Source organism: Pelodiscus sinensis, chromosome 2, assembly GCF_052426305.1.
Source record: "Pelodiscus sinensis isolate ZL-2025 chromosome 2, ASM5242630v1, whole genome shotgun sequence".
Taxonomy (NCBI): domain Eukaryota; kingdom Metazoa; phylum Chordata; order Testudines; family Trionychidae; genus Pelodiscus; species Pelodiscus sinensis.
In genome coordinates, this window is record NC_143053.1 from 63225261 (window position 1) to 63248422 (window position 23162).

A 23162-nucleotide genomic window follows, 5' to 3' on the forward strand; every position below is an offset into this window, starting at 1 on the left:
AGTCAGCATACTTACTTTTAATATAAAAATCAATTAACTTGAGTAAAGTCTAGTGCATCTTTTTAATCTATTGATTTCTTTGTAAATGTGACCCAGTGGTCTATTTAGCAGCACAATTCAATATTTATTGATCTGGCTGAAGCTTCACTTCCATTCTGTCATATATCCTGAGTAATCATTGCATAAATATTTGCATTAGGAATAGTGGCATGATTTATAAAGTTAACACGCTATCTGTGCAGACACTTAGTACATGGCAAACAGTGGGGGCAAATCTACATGACATTAGTGTGCTATGCACAACTGGTTATGTGGACACTGCTATCATGCACTAGAAGTATCCCACTGCATTCAGAAAAGGCAAGTTAAATTCTCTGAACAGGTGGCATTCTCTAATCATTATGAAATGCACCAGAATTACCAAAAAAAGGAACTCTAAAGCCCACTCATAACCAGGAGCTTTAATCAGTTAAAAGTAAGCAAAGTGGAGAAAATGTCCCGGCATTACCATTAGACTACAAAATTAAATACCTCTGTAGGTAAGGAAATGCCAGTGAAGGCATAAAAATGAAACTAGCTCAAAATAGTCTGAATGTGTGGCAGAAAAAAAAAGGATATGGTCTGATGTTTCATTCCCTCAGGATTTAGTCACAGATACAAATGTGAAGAAAGACAAATGTGAGAGTCTCTAGAGGGGTGAAACATAGGCCATTCTTATTCTCTCTCTAATAAATTACGCATATACCAGTTTGGCTTGCTTTTACTGATGGAATTTGCTATGCCCAGAGAAGTGTTTAATTTTAGATAAATATCGGAGCCTGATAAAAATTTAAGGGTGCCTCCCCCGATTTGCAAGACTGTTTCACACTGGAGATTAGCAATAGAATATTGAGTTTTGTCTCCTGTGGCACTAGTTTAAATCTAACTCGTGTAGACAGCGGCTAAGATTAGAGCTGCACAGGTGTGAGCTCATCCTGTTTCGGTTTAAAATAGAATGAGTGCTAGAATTAGGCTTTACATTTGGCAGTACCAAGATATCATGCTCTTGGGTCAAAATCTCACAAGAACAACTTCTCTAGCAAGATTTCATGCATACCTGAACCCGAGTTGGAAAATGGGCGCATTCTGACTTTGGATCAGATCCAAAACTGAAAGTGAGGTGTCTGGAGCTGAGGATTCTAGTTCAAACTCGACCATCTGCCCCTCCTGAAATTTGTAGGATTTCAGAATAGAACCTTTAGTTTTGAATTATTTCTACTTGAAAGTCATTTTTCTCTTCAGGAATCTGTGTCTTTAATAATTCAGCAGAGGTAGCCAGGTCACTAAAACCTAGTTTCTTGAAAGGCCATTTGTGAATAAACATAATGACTAGAAACTCCAATAGATGCTTAGCATCCTTTAACTGCCCTGCCTTTGTTTCTCTTCACTTCTATCGGAATCTAATGTATAATATTAATAACTCTAAGAAACTTAACACAAGGAACTAGTAGACCTGCTGCTGTGTTCTACAATGTAAATGCTTATGAAACCAGTTGACATTTTTCAACAAGAATTTTCACTAGGACGTAGCGATCAAAATGATTAGGCAATAACGACCCATGTAGGCAAAACTTTTTGAGGTTTAGGAAAGTTTGAGTAACTTCAAATATTATGTTTTTGTGCTTTTCTATGCCTTCAATTTCTGGACAGAAGCAAAATACTGTGAGAGAGACTAGTCTTATCAGATTACAAGTATTTCCTAAGAGGCATGAGCAGTTAAGCTAAGGCTACCAGATCTTTTGAGTGCTCATGAAGGGTCATGGAAGAATGGAGGATTAATTTTATTTCTGTGGATCAGGGGTGGGCAAAGGGGCCTCCGTGGGCTGGATCAGCCCACCAAGCGGGTTGATCTGGCCCGTGGCCACCCTGATGCTCCCCTGCCCTCAAGCCAGTCGAGAGCTGGGGATGGGGGAATGCACAAAGTCTCCTCCCCCTGGCGGGGTGCACATGCCCCTGATGGGGCGGGGCAGGGGAGCCAAAGATTATGTCCACTCATCCACCCCCAGGTCCTTCCCAGAGGCTGGGAGGCACAGGGAGGGCAGGCAAGGCACCTCCTGAACTAAAGGAAAAGCCTCCCTCAGCCCCCTTCCTAATGCTTCTTTCTTTCCTTTCTTCCTTCCCTCCCCCCACATCCCATTGGCTTGGGGGTGGAGAAAGCACAGGAAGACTCCTCACAATGCCAGGGGCATGTGGCGCCTAGAGGGAAGCATTAGCTGTTCAAAACAGCTGCAGGGCTACGTCCACACTGCAGGCTTTTTGTGCAAGAACTGTTTTGCGCAAGAGTTCTTGCGCAAAAGGTCTTGCACAAGAGCGTGTCCACACTTCCAAGTGCTTTTGCGTAAGAGATGTGCTTTTGCACTGTGGACGCTCTCTTGCAGAAGAAAGCTCTGATGTCCATTTTAGCCAGAGACGCTCTCTTGCACAAGAAATGCCTGTTGCCTGTCCACACTGCCTTCTTGCGCAAGAGCTCATGAGCAAGAAGGCTTATTCCTCATGGAGAGAGGAATAACTCTTGCACAAGAAGCCATCTGTTCCGACACCTTTCTGTAAATTTACTTGAGCAAAAATGTACGTGCAGTGTAGACACACCGCAAGTTTTTGCGCAAGAACAGCCGTTCTTGTGCAAAAAACCTGCAGTGTAGATGTAGCTGTGGTGGGTCTTTCTAGGTGCTGGGTGCCCCTGGCAGGGCAGGAGACAAAGACTTCACATGCTCCCCCACACTCAGGGTCTGTGAGTGAGGGAACATTTGAAGTCTCCTGGCTCCACCCATTCTGCCCAAGGCCCCGTCCCTTCTGGGGTGGCCCGCAACCACTTCCAAAATTCACAAAGTGCCCACCCCGATGTGGATTATAGTCCTATTTGCAACCTAGAAACACATTTAAAGTTATATTAAATGGTGTATCTTACTTAAGGTACAGAACAATGATATCTGAGATCAGATCAATGGTCCAGCTACCTCAATAGCCTGTCTTGTGACAGTGGCCAGTGATACCTGTTTCAGAGAGAATAAACAGAATAGGGCAAATTTGAGTGATCCATCTCTAACTGCTTTGTCCCAGCTTCTGGTAGTCAAAGGGTTAAGGACACTTGGAGCAAAGAGGCATGTCCTTGACAATCTTGGCTAATAGGCCTGTCGTCCATGAACTTCTCATTCTTTAAAGTAAAACTGCGGAGGAGGGAAGAGAAGAATAGTTCCAAACTGGACTGTAGGAAGGAGCTGTCTGTGCATTACAGCTCTTCTGTGACAGAGCAGCAGCACCAAGCTGGGAAGTACGAGAGTTGGTCTGGCCAGGAAAGCTCACTCAATAAGACAAGAGAGAAAGTAAGATTCTTGGGCTAGTTTGGGTTTGGGCCTTTCAGCACACCTGGGGGACTCGTCATATTTACTGGGAAAACTGTTGGACAGTCTAAGAAGCCCAGTCTTGGTTGTCAACTTCCTGCTAAAGAAACATTGACTTATTTTGTGTTATGTTTGCTGCAACCACAGAGTGCAGTAGAGTTTGTGCCTTTCAGTTGTCTTTTTGAACTCCTCTCCCCCCAAAGATAACACGTCTGCCCATTTAGACATTGGGAAACATGGGGCTAGAGCAGGGGTGGGCAATAAAAAAACCCGGAAGCCTGCAAGGTTAGTCCTTGGCAGGCCACCGCCACTATGTTTACCTGTACCTCCGCAGGTATCAGAGGATCGCAGCTCTGGTTGGCTGAAAATTACTGTTTGCGGCCAATGCGAGCAGCGGGAAACATTGCAGACCGGGATTCTGCTTCCTCGCACTCACATTGGGCATGAGCAGAGATTTGTGACCAACAAAAGCTGCGATCTTCTGATACCTGTGGTGGTGCAGGTAAACATGGAGGTGGAGGCCCGCCAGGGACTAACCCTGCAGACCAGATCCAGCCCGTGGGACACCTCGGGCAAGAGCAATGTCTTCTTACATTGAGGGGTGTACAGTAGGAGTGAGCCATCGAGCCAAACTGCAAACCCTGTATATAATGGAAGCCACTTCAAGCCAGAGGGACAGCAGCACCCCTAGTTCCAGCACTTATGCGTAGGTCATTCTCTTCACTATACATGGAATCCTGTGTCAGGGCTGTGATTTCCAGTGTTAGTCTCTGTGAAAAATATTACAGCCTTAGTTCTACGTAAAAATAAAGACCAACGCTGGAGCCTGTACTCAGGGATAGGTCCCACTAAAGTTGTACAAGATTGTTGCTGTTTATCACTTGTATTATGGTAGCATGTATAGGCCCTGTTCAGGGATAAGGGTCCTATTTTACTAGGTACTGTGTCTACACATCATGAAAAGACATTTAGCACCCAAAGAATTTACAATCTAAACATAACAGACAGCTGGTGGATGAAACAGATGTGGAGAGTGAAAAGTAAAATGATTATCAGTGGAGTAGTAAATAATGGTTACAGCAGTTGTCAGACCACTATTGCATGCTCAGAAAGTGCTCAGTACTTCACAGTATAAGGCCCTGCATAAAGTTGGCAGGATTCAGCCCAAAATATTTTATGCCTCCCAGTTAGCTCTACCAAATGAATAACTACCCTTCTCCAAACTTCCACCAGTTCTAACAGGAATGATTCCCAAACACAGATTTTTTTTGTAGCAAGATGACGAATTATGCAGGTCGGTATTATTGTTTTTAGCTGTTAAATGCCAGGTAAACATCAACATTTTAAAAGAAAATCAATATTTGTAAATGGAAAAAGCCAAAATCACCCGAAGAAATGATTCCCATGCCTTTAAGTGAACATTGCTAACAATGAAAAGCAATACTAAAATATGAAGTGTAAAAGAATTACTAGACAGAGCTTTCAATATTGCTCCTTTGGGTTTCTCCTTAGTCTTCCTCTCTCCGGCACTTAAACAGATTTCTGAAAAAGGAAAAGTATCTAAAAAGTGAGCACTTACAGCTTCATTGTCCTGTTCAGGTGATTGGCTTTTCAATCCTTTTGACTTATCCTAGTTAGCATTTTTGTTGGATGTTTTAGTTCATGTCTACACCACCCCAAGTGTTTTTTTTCCCAATAAGGCTCAGTATTGACCTAATTTTGTTCTTATTGAAATCAATCCAACTCAACACTCATGAAAAGTGAACTGATTTGCTTGTGACACACTCACCTGATCTGTCTGCAACAAATAAGAGTGAAAGCAGCACCTTAGGGGAATAAGGGCATTGTGAAGAAACTACATGAATTCTTTACATCAGTCTTCACAGCTGAGGATGTGAGGAAGATTGCTAAACCAGAACCATTTTTTTTGGTGGCAACTGAGAGGAATTTTTTCAGATTGAGGTGTTATTAAAAGACATTTTGCAACAAACCGATAAAGGAAACAATAAGAAGACACCAGGTCTAGATGGTATTCATCCAGGAGTTCTGAAATAACTCATATATGAAATTGCAGAACTACTAACTGTGAATTATTAAATCAGCTTCTGTACCACATAACTGGAGGATAGCTAACGTGACACCATTTTTAAAAACAGTTTCAGAGGCAATTACAGGCTGGTATGCCTAATTTCATCACTAGGCAAACTATAGCCAAAAAAACCAGGTGTATCAGGTGCATAGATGAACATGATTTGTTGGGGAAGAGTCAACATGGTTTTTGTAAAGAGAAATCATACCTCACCAATCTACTGGAGTTCTTTGAGGGGGTCAAGAAGCAAGTAGACAAGGGTAGCCAGTGGATATATATTGTATTTCAGAAAGCTTTTTGACAAGGTCCCTCACCAAAGGTTCTTAAGCAAAATAAGCTGCCATGGGATGAAAGAGACGATCCTCTCATGGCTAGATAACTAGTTAAAAGATAGGAAACAAAGCCTAGGTGCAAATGGTCAGTTTTCAGAATGGAGAGAGGTAACTAGTGTTGTACCCAGATGTTCTTTTCTGGACAAATTCATTGAGAAGGAGTTCTTCCAGTGGCTATTAGCCAGGATGAGCAGAGATGGTGTCCCTAGCTTCTGTTCTCCAGAATTCGGGAATGGGTGACGAATCACTCAATGCTTGCTTATTCTGTTCATTCCCTCTGAAGCATGTGACATTAGTCACTGTTGGAAGACAGCTCAGCAGGCTAAATCAACCTTTGGTCTCATCCAGTATGGCTGTTCTTATGTTAATATAGCTGTGAAGAAGATAGCCAGACTTTCTCTTTTCCATTTCATTTCCTCTCTGCCAGCAGTATTGTTAGGGCTAATAAACAGATCTCACTATGATGAAGGGTGCATTCACCTACCCTTGTTAGTGACTCTGGCCTTGAACTTTGGGAATTTTCCCTCCCATGTTATATTATTAAGCACTGTGTTCTATCCAAAAACCACATTCTTTCATGTTTCTCTTAGGGTCTGTGGGCAGGAGTACACAGATTTGCACAAACACATATTAACTTTATGCCATTGCTAACTGCATTCTCCTGAATACAAGCACCAGCCCAAAACTACATGCAAACAAAAATTGCTCACAGGAAAGTTTGTCAAAAGTGAATGAATGAAGAAGAAAGTTATCAAAATATGCTTTAAAACAGGTGAAATAAACAAATGAGCTCACTAGCTGACCCATCGTCAGTGACCACACTGGCTCATAGTGTGTCATCCTTGCCTGCAGGCTAGGTTGGTACATGGTTTTTTTTCTATAAAAAGTAATAACATTTGAGTATTTTTGCAGAGTAGACAGTACCCCTAACCATGCTTCAGTAACCAACTTCAGAGTGTGTTACCATAGGGTGCTGCTACTACACTACGCGCATTTTCTCTGAAGCATGTGGAATATTTAAGCAGATTGTCAAGTAATGCACTGATAGAAATATAATGAGGGGAGTGGAGTGCAGTAGGCACAAATGTACTGACATGACTGATGCATGATAGGAACATAGGAACTACCCTACTGCATCAGACCTAAGGTCTATTTAGTCCAGTAGTTTGTGTCCAAAAGTGTCCAGATGCTCCAAACAAAGATGTAAGAAACCTGCAACTGAAAGATATGAGATAATCTGCTTCCACCCACTCCCATTAGGTCTCATCCTAATCTCTAATAGAGATTGGTTTAAACTAAGAAACATTAAGTTTAATCCAATTTTTTTGTTAGCATGGATTATGATTGTGTTGTGTATACAGCATTGCTTCCTGCTTCTGATATACCTAAAAAATTGCTATTCCTTTGGCTTGAACACATCTTTCAGGCTTTGCAAAAATACATTTTTAAGGGTACCCTTAAGAAAGCTGCTATCTTCTGTGACCAGTTTTATTCCATAGTGTTTTCTTGCATTTCATTGCATTCTTTGACATAGACTGCACAATGTTTGCTTTGGCTCACATAAAATATATATTTTCAGACTGGGAGATTTTAATGTAGTTGTGACAACATACTGAACTGACTTTCCTCCTCCTAGCAACAGAGAAAAATGTTATATTCACACAGTGTAAAGGCAGAAAATTGACCAAATTTATAGTAGGTCAATAACCAATCAAGTGATTTCATGAAAATGTCAATAAAGTTTCCTTCAGATTTCAAAATGTGAAATTTCATCAAAGCTGGTCATTGCTACTCCAGAGAAACATGAGCAGAAAGCTGAGCTTTTCACAAAGCTGGACTGAGATATTTTTAATTACAGTGACTAGTCCCTTTGTCCCTGTGAAGTCCTTGATAGCTACAGAACTATTTCAGAATTAATATACTACCTAATGTCAGTGAGAGTGTTCCAGTCTATCCCATAATTTTCTATAACGCACGATTGGTGGCGGGTATCTCCTAGTTGCCCATCATGGATTGCTTTCTGCAAAGTGCCACATAACATCTCATGAGGAGGCTAATCAATTTCCAAAATGCTTGTGCAATGTCTAATCCCTGCTTCCCACCACCTAGTGCTCCATTTGTATTTACAAAAATAACCACATTAACAATTACAGTAATTTAGCAAAGTCCATTCCATCTTTTTAGTGTTCTGGAATGACCTTCATATTCAATGACAAGAACCTGAAATGAGGACATACAAAAGTATAGTACATTTTGTTCAGTAAGGTTACACCTACAGTTGCTCCCTGTCTTGAGATAGGGATGCAAATGTAGTGTACCGAAATTGCTAATGAAGTGCGGGATTTAAATATCCCATGCTTAATTAGCATAATCGCATCCAGGCGCCATTTTGAAATTGCGTTATTGCAAAATAAAACGCCCCATGTAGCAGCGTTATTTTGAGAGAAAACCCTTCTCTTGAAATAACTGTTACTCTTCATTTTATGAGGAGTAACAGTAAATGAGGAGGAACAGTTATTTCGAGAGAAGGGTTTTCTCTCAAAATAACGCTGCTACACAGGGCGTTTTATTTCGCAATAATGCGATTTCAAAATGGCGCCCAGACACGATTATGCTAATTAAGTACAGGATATTTAAATCCTGCACTTCATTAGCAATTTCAGTACATTACATTTGCATCCCTATCTTGAGATAGGGAGCAAGTGTAGACATACCCTAACATCAAACAGATTACTGTAGGATTTAAGCAATATACAGCACTACAAAGGAAATTTAAAAAAATCTACTTATAAGCTGCAAAATCTTTGGATGATCTATAGCAAAAGAGATGGGGAGATCTCGCCATATCAGAGCAGGCAAAAAATGAAAATGGAGTAATATTTTATTTCAAAATTTGCTGAGATTCTGAACATTAAAAACAGATTGCTAACCCAACTGATCAGTTAGACAAAAAAGAAGACAACAATTTCATCAGCACTTGGCCTTTTTTAAATTTAAAAATGTGACCATCTCCATTCCAGATATTATCCAATACACTAGGGGTGAAATCTGGCTACACTAAGTCAAAGACAAAAAGTTCCCATTGACTTCAGCGGGACAAAGTTTTCCAGCTTTGTGCAACGTAGCCTAGGGAAATATAGGTCCAGTTTTCAAGGTAGAGAATTGAATATATAGTAGGGAATTAAATAGTACTGATCTAATTTAAAATATTGTGGCACTATTCAGAATGGGACATTTTCTCACCACAGGTAGTCAATCATGATCAAACATGGTTGCATTGTTTGCTAAAGAGGAAGGGAAGTATAGTTGCTCATTCCAAAGGCTCTGTGTGAATATACCATTTTATACGGTGATTACAGAAGCCTAAATATGAAAACATGAACAAACGTGGTTACCCTCTGTCATATCGAGCTGGTTGCTTTACTTATCAAGTCATATTCCAGCTACATTTACCAGTTTGTAACCTGTTCCAATGGTCAATTGCTCTCATTGTTAAAATGTGCATCTTATCATTCATTAATTTCTTGTAGCAAGTAAGAGGAACATGGAGCACCCCCTGTTGATCCTGAAAAAATTGCAGAAGCAAGATTTGTACTGGTTAGACAAGGGTGTCAACCATATTGCCTGTGGGTTAGATCCAACAGGCAGAATAATTTCATCTGGCCTTGCAGACTCCTCACAAATCTTCAAACTTGGCTACAGAACCCTGGATCTCCACAATGCGGGTGTGATTTGTAGAGCAACAAACTCACACAGTCTACAAATCACACCACTGTAGTACAGGCTCTGGTGCAGCAACTCAGAAAAACCTTAACATAAAGGTGTAAAGCCAACTGGTCACATTTAAGAGATGCTGGAGATGCCTAAATCTGGCAGAGGATGGTTCATGCCCAGGTTAGGCTGGAAGAGGTCCAGTCAGTGAAGAGCACTTAGCCACGTGATGGAGAGTAGATACCTCAACTTTGCAAGTCAAAGAAAAGGAAACTTCAAATAAGTCAAAAGGTTAATACCTATGGCAACTGGTAGAATGGCAGGTCACCTTTAAAGAAAAACAAAATAAAGGGCACGCCCTTTGTTCATTTCTTTTTATCAGCTTGTGACAAGTGGCCATTATGTCTTTATCCATGACAAGAAATGTAAATCACAAGTGCTGTGCTTTTCAGGAGCAATTTCATATTTCTTTGTGGGCATGAATAGAAAGCCCACCTGCTTGATTTGTAAGCAGCAGGTAGCTATGGTAAAAGAACACAACATTCCAAGACGCTATGAATGAAACCCTGATGAGAAATATAATAATGACATAGGAAAGTTACACAAAGAGAGATACTCTGAATTAGCTGAGCATTTGAAAAAAGCAGTAATCAGTATTCACTAATGCTAGTCACGTCAGTGATGCTGCTGTTAAGGCGAGCTCTGTGATTGCTCATGATATAGAGGTGTCACAAAACTATTTTCTGAGGGACAATTTTCTGGGAAGCTGCATACTAAAAGCAGCAGAAATAATGTTTTTGCAGATATCAGCCACTCAAGGAACACAATTGTTGAGAGAATCAATGATTTAGCTCACAATTAGAACAGTCAGCTCTGGGACAAAACAAAGTCCTTTGCTGCTTTTTCAATTGCAGTTGAAAGCACAGATGTAAATGATGTAGCTTTGCCAGCTCTGTTCATTTGTGGAGTTGATAAGAACATGTGCATAGCAAAGGAGCCTGTATGATTGGTGCCAATGAGAGAAAGAACAGCAAATAAACTCTTTAGCAACTTGGCAGAAGTGCTGAACAAATGAGATGTGGACTGGACAAGAGCTGTGATTTTGGTCACAGATGAAGCATCCTCAACGGTGGGCAAGAAAGCAAGAGCTGTGACAAACTTGTAGGTCAAGATTAACACCAAGAAGTTCTTTGTAGTAAAACTCAGCATATGAATCATGTGAACAGGGTTATGGTTGCTAAAACTATATATTTTAGTAGCAGACTTATCTGGTGTTACCCAGGTCCATCAGTGTAGGGGGCTGGCAGTGTGCAGGCTGTGTCGAAGCACTTTTTAGCATTGCATGGTGAGATCTAACTTTTCATGGATCCAAAAGGGAAAGAAGTCCCTGAATTACAGGACAACGAGTGGCTTCAAGACTTTGCCTTCAAGGAGCGCCATGCTTTGAAGTGTCCCTAGCCTCTGTTTGCCAAAAGCTGGGAACAGACAACATAAGATGGATCACTTGATTATTAACAATTCTATTTATTCCTCTTGAAGCATCTGGTATTGACCACTGCCAAAAGACAAGATCCAGGGCTAGATGAAACATTGGTCTGATCCAGTGTGACCATTCTTGTGTGTTCCGGAGCACTTAAATTCACGGAGTGCACACATATAGAGGGCACAACCATGATGTACCATAACAAGATGCACATCTCTAAAATTAAACTTCAGCTGCAGGAAAAGCAACTTCCCTAAAGTAACATAGCAGATTTTCCCACCTTTAATTTACTACATGGTACTGTCAGGTCTCAACGCGATGATGCCACAGAAAAGTGTGTGGATAAAACTGCTGAACTGAAAAAGAAATGTCAAGGATGATTCTCTGATTTCAGGAACCAGGAAGGAAAATTTGCAATTTTTAACACTCTGTTTTCCATCAGTGTGCCTAATGTACCAGAAAAGCTCCAAATGGAACTTACTGAACTGTAGGGCAATGCTGGAAAAGCAAATTTTCCAATATTGGAATTCCCGAGTTTTATCACTATCTCAGAACAAATTATCCATGCTACAAGTCCTTTCCATTGAGAAGTCCCATCACATTTGGGAACACATGGGTGAATAGGCATGCTCCATCATAAATATCAACAAAACTAAGCCATGATCTTGGCTAAGTGACATATCTGAATGCAATACTTAGTGTAGCTTTAGCCCAATCACTTGCACCAAATGTTGACACACTGGTTCGTGCTAGGTGACCCCAGGTACAGGGGAGCGCAGTATCAGTCACTAACATCTAAAATAAAAGTAAATAATCACCAGCCCGATTTATTTTATCTACTTCTATTTCAATAACTTTTGGTTAAAGGGGCTGATGCCAAGTGGCTGGGAATCAGATCAGGCCAGCCACATTGAATGAATTTTAAATTCCTGGAATAGACTGAAAGCAATATCACAGAACCACTGATAGGTGAGATTCCCACAGAGGCATGTAGTCTAGACGTACCCTTAGTCTGCAACTTTAAAAACAGTGAGCAGTCCTGTGGCATCTTAGGGCATGTCCACCCTTATTTTGAAATAACAAGACAAGCGTTCACACTATCAAGCCTGTTATTTCAAAATAATAACTCCTGCTTGTGAAGAGGAATAGTGCTATTTCAAAATTGTTATTTGGGGAGTTATTATTTTGAAATAACTTATTTCAGAATAACTCTCTAGTGTAGACATACCAATAAAGACTAACTATACACACACACACACACACACACACACACACACACACACACACACACACACACACACACACACACACACACACACACACAGAGATGCCATTAGAGAATCTCTAATTTATATATAACACACTTAACCAGATGAGCTGGAGTGGAAATAACAGGATCCAGACAGGGCTATATTCAGCAGTTGCTTCTGAGTGCTATTGCTGAAGCCTAGGAGAGACACGTGCTTAAAGGGATCCCCCCCCCCCTCCGGACAGCTGTTTCTCTGCTTCTGCTGCATGCTTGCCTACCTCTTTGAGGGACAGCTAAGCTCTCGCAGTGCCTGCTTTGGTTGCCCAGCTTTTTTGGACACCACAGCTTTTCTCTTTGTGCCAGGGAGTCAGAGCTGCCCCTGGGCATGCGATGGCCCCACATGGCCATGCTGCAGTTTCTGTAGCACTTTGTGCCAGCTGCCTTCCTGGTCCTGACCAAGCTTGACTCCAAGCTCCTTCTAGAGACCCTCTCCCTGAGTGAGAGAGTAAGACCTGTGCAACCACACGCCACAATGGAGAGGCATTTTTGGAGGCTGGACACGAGATCGGACCGGTGAGACCGGCTGGTCATGGAGCAGCGGGACGACCAGCAGTGGTTTCAAAACTCCCGCATGTGGATGGCCATCTTTTTGGAGCCGTGTGCCTGGCTTTCCCCTGCCCTCCAAAGATGAGACACCCACCTGCGGCCCGCCATCCCCCTGGAGAAGCGAGTCGCTATTGCCATGTGGAAGCTCAACACTCCCGACAGTTACCAGTTTGTGGGCAACTAGTTCGGCGTGGGGAAGTCCACCGTTGGGGCCCTCCTCATGGAGGTAAGGCACTCTCGGACTTCAGTCCTTTCAGGTGGGGGGGAGGGGAGAGGGAGTCCTGCAAAAGGGGGACCCTATGGAAAGGGGGGTGGAAGGGTGTGGGGCTGGGCTGGGGTTAAGGGGGATGCTCCATCCCCAGGGGGTTGTGGGGTAGAGAAGGGGAGGGAGGCGGGCATCTCCCAAGGGCTCAGGCACTCCCTCTCATTCTCTGTTTGTGTGGTTTAGGTCTTCTGCAGGCTGTGAGGGCCATCAACTCCATCCTGCTGCACAGGGTCATCCACCTGGGAGTCCTGGACCCAATCGTGGCCAGATTTGCTGCCCTGGGGTTCCCAAATTGCCCTGGAACCACAGATGGGACCCACATCCCAATACATGCACCTTAACATCAAGCAGCCCAGTATATCAACCACAAGGGCTATTTTTCAATGGTGCTACAGGCCCTGGCCGACCACCATGGACATTTTATTGACATTTTTGCTGGGGGGCGGGCAGTGCACATGATGCCCGTGTTTTTCATTACTCCAGCCTCTAAGGCAAGCTGGAGGCAGGCACATTCTCCCCCACCTGACTTTGTAGTTGGGTATGTGCAGATGCCACTGGGCATCATGGGAGACGCTGCCTACCCGCTAATGCCATGGCTGATATAGCCATACACCGGCCACCTGGGCCACAGCAGGGACCAATTTAACTCCCATCTCAGCTGGGAAAGAATACAGGTGGAGTGCGCCTTCGGCCACCTCAAGGTGAAGTTCAGGTGCTTCCTGACCTGCCTCAGTGTGGGGGAGCACAACATCCCTGAGGTCATCTCAGCATGTTGTGTCCTCCACAACATTGTGGAGAGGAAGGGGGAGGCCTTCCTCCCAGGGTGAGGGGCACAGGCCAGCCATGGACAACTGCCATCCGCCAGGCCCATCAGGCCAGGGTGCACATCCAGGAGGCCCCAAAGAGGAATTTCAAAGACCCCAGTAACTCTTCCCCGTGCCTGCCCCCTAGGCACCTCTGGCATGCTCCACTATCCCTTTCCCACAACAACTCCTCCCTTCCCCCTTCCCTGACTTCAGAATAAACACACCTGTTTTGATTTCAACACAGCGAACTTTGTATTTCTCTTTCAAAAAAAACTGGGCAGGAGGAGGGAGGCTCATAACATGGAGGGGGGCTCAGGGCTGGGAGTGACATGGGGGGCGGCTGGATGTCCCACCTCGGTGCAGGGACCTCATCAAACTTGGGATTGGGTGGGTCCTGGGACCACAGGAGGTTGGGCACAAGAGGGGGCTGGAGCAGGGTCAGGGACGGCAGGGAGGCAGGCGGAGGGGGCATGGGCATCGCTTGGGGAGGAGGCAGAGGCATCCCTTGGGGGTCGGGAGAATGGGCATGGGGGGGGGGGGCAGGAGGGTGGTAGGCTGGAGCAGCAACAGCAGCCGGGTGAGCCATCATTTCCCGCATGATGGCACACATGTTTTCGCCCTGCCGCATGAGCTGGTTCCACATGCGAGTCCACCAGTCTCGGTCCTCCTGGACCTGCTGCACCAGAGTCTGCTGCATGTCACACAGGTTGCCCACATGCTGCCTCATTAGCTCTTCCTGGACCCTGGAGTGTTTTCAGGTCCCCTGGGGTCGGGCAGCTGGCTCGGGTGTCGTGGCTCGCCCATCAGTCCCGGCTGGCCCAGCTGTGGAGAATACAAAGCAGGAGAGGCAGTCAGTCATCCATGCAGACACTATCCCTGAGGCCATGCCCTCCTCTGTGAGCAATGACCAATAGTCCTCAGGCCAGAGGATAGGGGTGTCCCGGGAGCAAGGCCATGTGTGGCCTGCACAGCAGGCCCTGCCTCACAGGGGCCCAAGGTGCCCAGGGAACCATATTGCACACTTCCCCCCACCCCATAGACAAGCAGGCCAGGGAAGAGTCTGCCACAATAAGATCCCATGGGTGGCAGGGGAGCCGGAAGCAGCCTGACCCTCCCTGGGGCCCGCACACTCACCTGCAACTTGCAGCACTGTCCACTGGAGCGGGTGGTGTCTTGCAGATGCAGGCAAGCCCATGTGCTGTGTGTGTCACTCCTTGGTAAGTATGGGGTTGTGCCTGTGCCTTTGTGGCTAGCCTGCTTCCCCAGGCCCACACGTGTGAGAGCCTAGGAGCAGGAGCCTGGGCAGGCTCAGGGTTGCCTGCTGAGTCTGCGTGGTGCACACTAATGCTGCACGTGGTTCCACATGCACGGACTGCAGCATGATGTCCAGCCCATGCAGGCTGAGTGACTTTCGCACCCCTATCCCTCTGCGCCTGCCTCCCCCACCCTGTGTGAGAGAAACTGAGAGCCCTCACCTGAAGATTCCCCCCCAGCATCAGATGATGCCTGGGACACGTCCTGGCTCACAGCATAGTATCACAGTGGCCATGACCTCCTTCTCCTCCTCCTGCCCCTGCTGTCCATCCTCCTCCGTGACCTCCGGCCAAGTGACGACAGGCATCTCCAGCCCAGATTCAATGACGACAGGTGTGGAAAGGGCTTTCCCACCCCCTAGGACGTGGTGAAGCTCCTGGTAGTAGGGGCAGGCGTGGGGTCCTGCCCCGGAGTACGAGCTGTGCGCTCTGACCCTCACATATCCCTGGCAGAGCTCCTTCACCTTACTCTGGATCTGTTCTAAGGTCTGGGCTGGATGTCTCTGCTCTACCAGGGCCTCGGCCATCTGGCCTTAAATGTCCGCATTGTGGCATTTGGAGCGGACATCCTGGAGATCCACAGCTCGAGGAGGAACAGGATCTTGGCTCCAGACCACGAGGGTGCCTGCTGCTTGGTACTCCTCAGTGGATCCTGGGAGCCCTGATGCTGCTCCCTGCGAGGGCCAGGGGAGTCTCTGGGTCAGCAGGCCTGTGGCAGGGAGAGCCGTGTGGTCAGGGTGCTGTTCCAGGGCTGGCTTCCTGCCACAAGGCTTGCCCAGGGTGCCTGCAGCTTTAAGAGGGGACAGGAAACAGGAATTATAGAGCTGTGATTACTTTGAATGGAGTGGCCACCAGGGCACCTGCGTTATTTCCTGGAGGCCTCTTCTTTAAAAAAAAACCCTCTTCCCTGTCCACACATGCCTTTTTCTGAAAGAGCTCTTTCAGAAAAGGTGTTCTTCCTCATAGAAAGAGGTTTACTGCTGTCAGAAAAAAACCTCTGTTCTTCTGAATTTTTTTCCGAAAGAACGCAATTGCAGTGTGGACGTAACTGAAGTTTTTTCGGAAAAACAGCCATTTTTCCAAAAAAAAAAAAAAAACCCATCTGCACTGTAGGCGTACCCTGAGGCTTTCTGGACCTACTGACAGCTGCTCTTTGTGGGGGGGGGGGGGATTCAGAAGGCAGCAGAAGCACTTTCACACTTCACAAGGAAGTATACTCCAATATTATTTTTATTAGTATGAAACAAGCAGTTTCAAGGGCTCTCTGTCCTCCCAATGTTTGCCATATTCTAACATAACTTAAGTGTTGCCTACTGATACTGCTGAAATTATTTGCATCAGAAATAATAATAAAATGAAGATTATGCAAAATTATTGGTGTGGCGGAATTAATTCAGCATCATTTACAGATCCTGTCTGAATAATATTTTGGGATCCCTCATTCTTTTTCTTTGTATCCCTTAGACATTGTGTCCCACAGAAAAAAAAAGTCTAATTATTTTAGTGCTTGTATTGGATGATAATAAATGTTTATAACTTTTTCTCATTTTAGAAGAGAATTTTATATAACCATATGTAGCCAGACAGGAACCCCCCTTGTAACATCCATTTTTGCTTGCCTGGAGCATACAGGGCACACAGAGCAGAAGGCCCAGGCTGTGTGACCATGAATGGCTGTAAACAGAGATATGCCAATTGCTGACCAAGACGCTGCCAAGGAGTGTCCTTGACTCAAACCCATATTGATACGAACACACAGCCGTCCGCGGGGGGAGGAATCTCTCGCCCAGTAAAAAAATGTCTAGTATTCACAATTTAGTTATCTCTCTTGCAAGTGTAAATTAATTTGAAACTTGCTTGTAAGAACTGGCGCCACAAAACGGACCAGTACAATTTGGCATCTTAGATAAGAAAGAGGATACGGGCCCCCAGGGGTATATAGATGGGTCCAGCAGCACATTTTCTCTGAGTGTTAATCTACCATCTATCTGCTGGTCGGGTTAGGGGTTTGATCTCCCGAGATTCCAGAGGGGACGCCCACCTCGTATTCGTCTTTCCTAGGAATTGAGAGACCGGCCCTGGCCTGACACACTGGAGTCGAGAGGCACAGAAAGGGGTAAAAATTGTACCTGGATGTGGTCCTTTGTTTAAGTATATATATACATAGTGTTAGAGCTCTTTAAAGATTAAGCTGTCACTTGGTACCATTATTTCTATTTTCTATCTTTACCTTTTTCCTGTAATCATTTTTAAGACATATATATATATATATATATATATATATATATATATATATATATTTGCTAGCATTTAAGAAATAGAGCAATAGCCATTGTAACCATATGCTTTTATAAGTCTTTTAATAAACCTGTAACTGTTTAAGCTTTAACCTGACTCCTTCAGTTGCTGTAATAGAACCAAGCACAATTTAAAAGAACTTCAGCCGGTCATAAAGGGACAGACATAGGGAGATCTTGGGCGTTTGGATCTGTGTCACTCGCACCGTTGGGGCACCTTTTCAGCCTTTCCTAGGCTGCCCGCCGCGAAGGAACCCCTGTGTTCTAGCAGCTAAAATCTAAGGTGTAATAAGCTCTTCCTATATAACGGGGTGTCTGTTGGCCTGCTGGCCACCCTCTGCGCCGGACCCCGGTCCTAGCAGTAAAGACCCGGACGTTAAACCTTTTCTCGGAAACACACACACACACACACACACACCCCTGACCATCGGCTGACACTGTATCAGGTTTACTAACTTGAAATTTTCTGATATAAAATTGTATTAGTGCATGATGTTCAATTTCAGCCAGGGCATAGATTCTTGGTGCCCATTTCTTATTTCAATGATAATTGCAACGTAAGCCAGCAGCGTGATCCAGTGATTTCAGTGGCAGTGAAACTTCAGTAGTGTTTGGGTCATCTGTGATTCCACACCTGATCCTCATGCTGCTCAAGATCCTGAAGTCCCAAGAACTGGAGTTAAGACACTGGTGTAACTGATACCTGACTCTCGTCCTAGGCGGCAGCATATGATACCTCCGTTGGATATAGAGGAGAATGTGCTGAGAAAGACGAGATTGCTAAGAGGTAAACAGTCTCATGATCCACTTCATAAAGGAAAACCTGCTCCATGCACATCATCTTAGCAAGAAAGGGAAACCCAGTCCTATTTATCGCTTTACATCATTGCCAGACACGTAGACTTAGCCAACATGCAGAGTACAGTCACTACATATGGAGTTACATGCGCAGTGAAAGGCCAGCTGTGTCCACATTTGTCAATGGTTCCCCTGTGCCAGAGCTCTTCTCTGCTGCCAGACTGTTCTCTTTGCAATGGGGAGAGACTCCAGCAGCAGGAAGGCAATGAGACACCACACTGCTAAAACAGCAATGTAAACATAGGAGGCCTGTAGGGTATAGAACTTGGGTTTTCAGGTATATAGAGTAGCCTACTCTATTCAATTAAGCCATGCCTCACAGTCTAAACTGCTATTGGTACCTGTCATAGCTGAGCGTTCAGTGTGTGTACTTTACATGTTGCCATAAGCGTAGATGTACCTATAGAAACCGAGCTTCACACATCATTAAATATCAGGAGAACCCAGTCATATCCATTACTTTACATTTGCGATGCAAGGATGCATGCATCACTTCACGTTAGAAACAATCTACCCTCCTACACAGAGAAGAGAGAGACTGCCACACAAATCACCTGGCTTAAGGAAAACTTAGACTCATGTATCATTTGAGAAGACAGTATTACCATGCACCATTTTACAGCTGAGAACCACAGTGTCACAGGGCAATGAACAAAAGAGTAAGTCCTTGGAATGTGCTAACAGGAACTTCCCATTGCTGGGTATGTATTGTTTTGCTAAAATAAAGGGTCTCGTATATTATTCCACACATTTTTTGGAGGTGTGAGCCCCAATGGCATTATAAAGGAAATAAAACAAAATATAAGGAAGTTGAGGTTAATGGCCTATTGTGAAGGGGAGAGCACACCCCACACTGAAGAGGAGGGGGGGCTAAGACAGTGGGTGCAGGACATCCTGCCCCTTTTCCTAGACTGGGCATGCACCAAGCTGGAGCAGTATGAGAGGCAGCAGAGCAGCTCAGTCCAGGCTGACCAGCGAAGGAGAAGGGCCTCCTGACAGAGGTCCTGAACTGCTGCAGCCAGCCAACCCGGCAGTGAGACCTGGAGACAGCCTCAACGCAAACCCCATGGAATCCCAGGGAGAAGCAGCTGCCAGAGAGCTGGAAGACCCAACTATTATGTGGGACATTGATTCAACCAAAGCAGTAGGAAGTGACCCTGGGAGGGTACAGGATGTGTGTCTCCTCACCCCAGATCTCAATGAGATCCAGGATCTCCACACCAGCCCAGGCCAGTGCCCTCTTTCTCCCCGGCTAGGGGCTTCAGAGGTGACTGCAGGTGTGCTGGCAGCTGTGGAGGGCTCAGAGGAGTGCTGGGGTCAGACATGGCTCCACAGAAGGAGGGTGCTCTGTGGCATGGGGCTTGCCAGGCTGATGTGGTGTCAGAAGCCCTTTAAGCTTTAAATTCTGCAGGAGAAGGGGAGCAGTAGAGTTGTCAGGTGTATGGCAAGAGAGGCCACAAGGGCAGCCGTGAGGTCTCTGGAGGCCAATTATGTCTAAATAACAGCAACTGAGCATCCACACTAGTACTATTTTGAAATGTGTTATTCCTCTCCACAAGCAGGAGTTATTTCAAAAGAACAAGCCTATTATTTCAAAATAATGGGCTTGGTAAAGTGGATGCTCAACTTATTTCAAAATAAGGTGAATTATTTCAAAATAACTCCCCATTGTAGACATGCCCTTAGAGCAAAAGGGATTACCATTATCTAACTTTTTTAATCCTCAAGAATGGTTTAGTGTGATTTGAATTCCATTCTAGCTCTTAACGAATATTTTGGACCAATTTTATTTTATTCGGGACAACCAGCTCATCCCCAAACTGTGAACTCTTGGTGTGAAATAATGCAGGAGATTGACCTTTACTACTTACAAATAATCTGGAGGCAACATCTCTGGAGGAAAGTGTGGCTGCATTTTCCTAAGGTAAAATGATTTATTATATCTGATATAGACCCTACATAATAATGCATGTGGCCAAGTTTCCTTAATGAAAAGTGATGCCTGAAGAAATATTTCTCTGGTGTAGAGTACAAGCTACACCTGGCTTTTCCCTATCTATAGTGATGCATAAGACGCAGTTTTTCTGATATCCACTGATGCATGGATTTGCATTTCCCTTATGTACATCGGTATAAGATATAATGCTTTTCTGATCCCCATGGATGTATGATTCAATGTTTCCCATGTGAAAAGAGAAACATGAGGAAAGAATTCCTTGATGCAAAGTGATATGTGATGCCTGGGTTCACGGACATAAATTGATGCTGAGATAGCAGTTCCATGATGTAAACTGTTGTATGAGCCTGAGTTTTTATGATGTTCATTGTCACTGGTGGCTGCGTTTCCCTTAAGTAAACATATTACAAGACACAGCATTTTTCAGATGTCCTTTAATATCGAAGGCCTCCAAGGAACGTATTCATCCATGTGTCTCTGATTTAAAAAGCGGGACAATCTACCATTCACTAAAGCATGATATCAGTCTGTCATAATGTAAATTGCAGTATCTAATTCCCACTCCAACGGGGCTATCCATTCCAAGTTTGCATTCCAATATTTCAGCAGATGCTAGGAGGTGAATGTAACATCCCTGAAATCACCTAACATCAGAGTATCTAACAGACACCACACTCCAGGAACAAGCATCAAAACTCAAATACACCTAATAAGTTCATTGCTATTTTAAAAATATAGCAGTCTGGTAGACAAAGGCAAGATTTTGGCAGTGTCTTGCCTTATTGTCCATGTTATGTATTTTCTTTATAATTCTGAATTTCAAGGCCCCAAGTTCAAAGAAATTGCTTGCCACTGTTGAGCATTTTGAAATATGAAATTATTTCCATTTCATCCTGATTTACAAGGTAGGTGACAGTAAAACTACTTTCATTGCATCTCAATATTTTCAATACAAATTTCACACACAAATTTATTATGGAACATAATTCACTAGGAGGAGCATATGTTATGTCTGTATCAGTTTCTGTGTTAGCAGTATACCTTGCTATTATGCCCTCTTCTTCTCTGCACACTATGACAGAAGGCATGTTCTTTTTGTATTCTCAAAGCATGCCCTCAAATTCTTACCTATTCACTTATAAGAATTAATTTTCTATATACCGGCTCAAGTCTGTATAGGTCAGGTTCTTTGGTGGCAAGTTGTGGGGGAAAGGAGGACCCAGGCCCACCCCCTACTCTGGGTTCCAGCCACTCTGATCAATCTTGCTTTAGGGACCATACAGACCCCAGAAATAAATCTTGTATCATAAAGCCATGCATTTTCAATACCGTCCCTAGTTGCCTGCAGTGATTCCCCTTAAGAAAACACCAAGACCCTTTGCCCCATTTTGAAAGCTCATCCTTCCCCGCAGCTGAATTCACCACGTTTAGGCAGTTTGCCAAGATGTGCACTTGTCAAGGGACAGCAAGAATGTAATTCATATATTAAAAGGGGAATATTTTATTATAATGATTCAATAACTTGTGTGAACTATCAGCCATGCTTCTGTGTATCATTTCTTGTGCTCCTGCAGATGTGGTCTTCAGGGGACTCTCTTACACAACTACAGAGAGCATCCACCAGATTAGGAAGCCAAACCAAGGCAGAGAAAAGAAGACATGTTCTGAGAGGCCAAACAAAGAGAACAAGGGAAGTGGAAAGAGACTGAAAGAAAAGTTTAAAATAGAAAGATGGAACAGAAAAGTGAGTGAGGAGCACATCACAAAGGGCCAGACCAGATGATAAGTGATGAGGGAGCAAAAAAAAGAGATGAAGTCCCCAGTCATTCTCAGAGAAGAACAAATGCAAGCTTTACACACATACCCACCCCGTGCAACTGTTACATAACTGCTTTCCATGCCCTGCCCAAATGCCTCATACATATTCCTTGCAACATCCCAGAACGTCTTGGCCCCACTTTCATTCCACCCCTTCAGACAGCTTCCAAAATGATAGCTGGACAGACATACAGCTCTGAGAGCGGAAATGTCCACTGTGCTCCACAAGCACCTGAACTACCACAGAGAAGGCCCCCTTTCTATTGACGTACAACTCTGTCTCAAGATAGTCCAGAGCGAAAATTGGAATACGTGGGTGCCATCTTTCGCCCTGTTGCAATTAGTGAATGCCATTTCCATAAAGCCATCCAATATTTCACATATATTTCCAAGAGTCGCAGTCTTTCCTAACAGGATGCAATTAGTGGTCCTGCACAGTTGCATTACCACACCCCCAACAGTTGACTTATTGACTCCAAGATGATTTGCAGTGACTGGTAGCAGGCTGGAGGCACCAGCTTTCACACAGCACTCACCATGCACTTCTCCATTGAGAGGGCAGCTGTCATTTTGGTGTACTTATGCTGCAGTGCTGGGAACAGCTCGATAGATAGTTCCAGGAAGGTGGCTTTCCTCATTCAAAAGTTCTGCAGCCAGTCTTCCGCATCCCAGACCTGAACAGGTGATCCTATCACTCAGTACTTGTTTACAGAGCCCCAAAGTGATGTTCCACCATGTTCAGCTTCTCTGTGAAATGCCATAAGTAATCTCCTGTTGTTTCTTTCTGTGGCACACAATAGGTCAGGAAACTCTTGCTCCTTTTCTGATTGGGTGTTCATGATCTACTAAACGATCATCTGCCATGTGTTCATAACAGTGACCACAACGGTAGAGATTAGTGCGGGATCCATACTTTTAGACAGATATGGTGGGTAGATATTAAACAGGGTCTTCGGTAAAAATGCTATGAAAAAACCCCATGGAATGCTAAGAGAAAA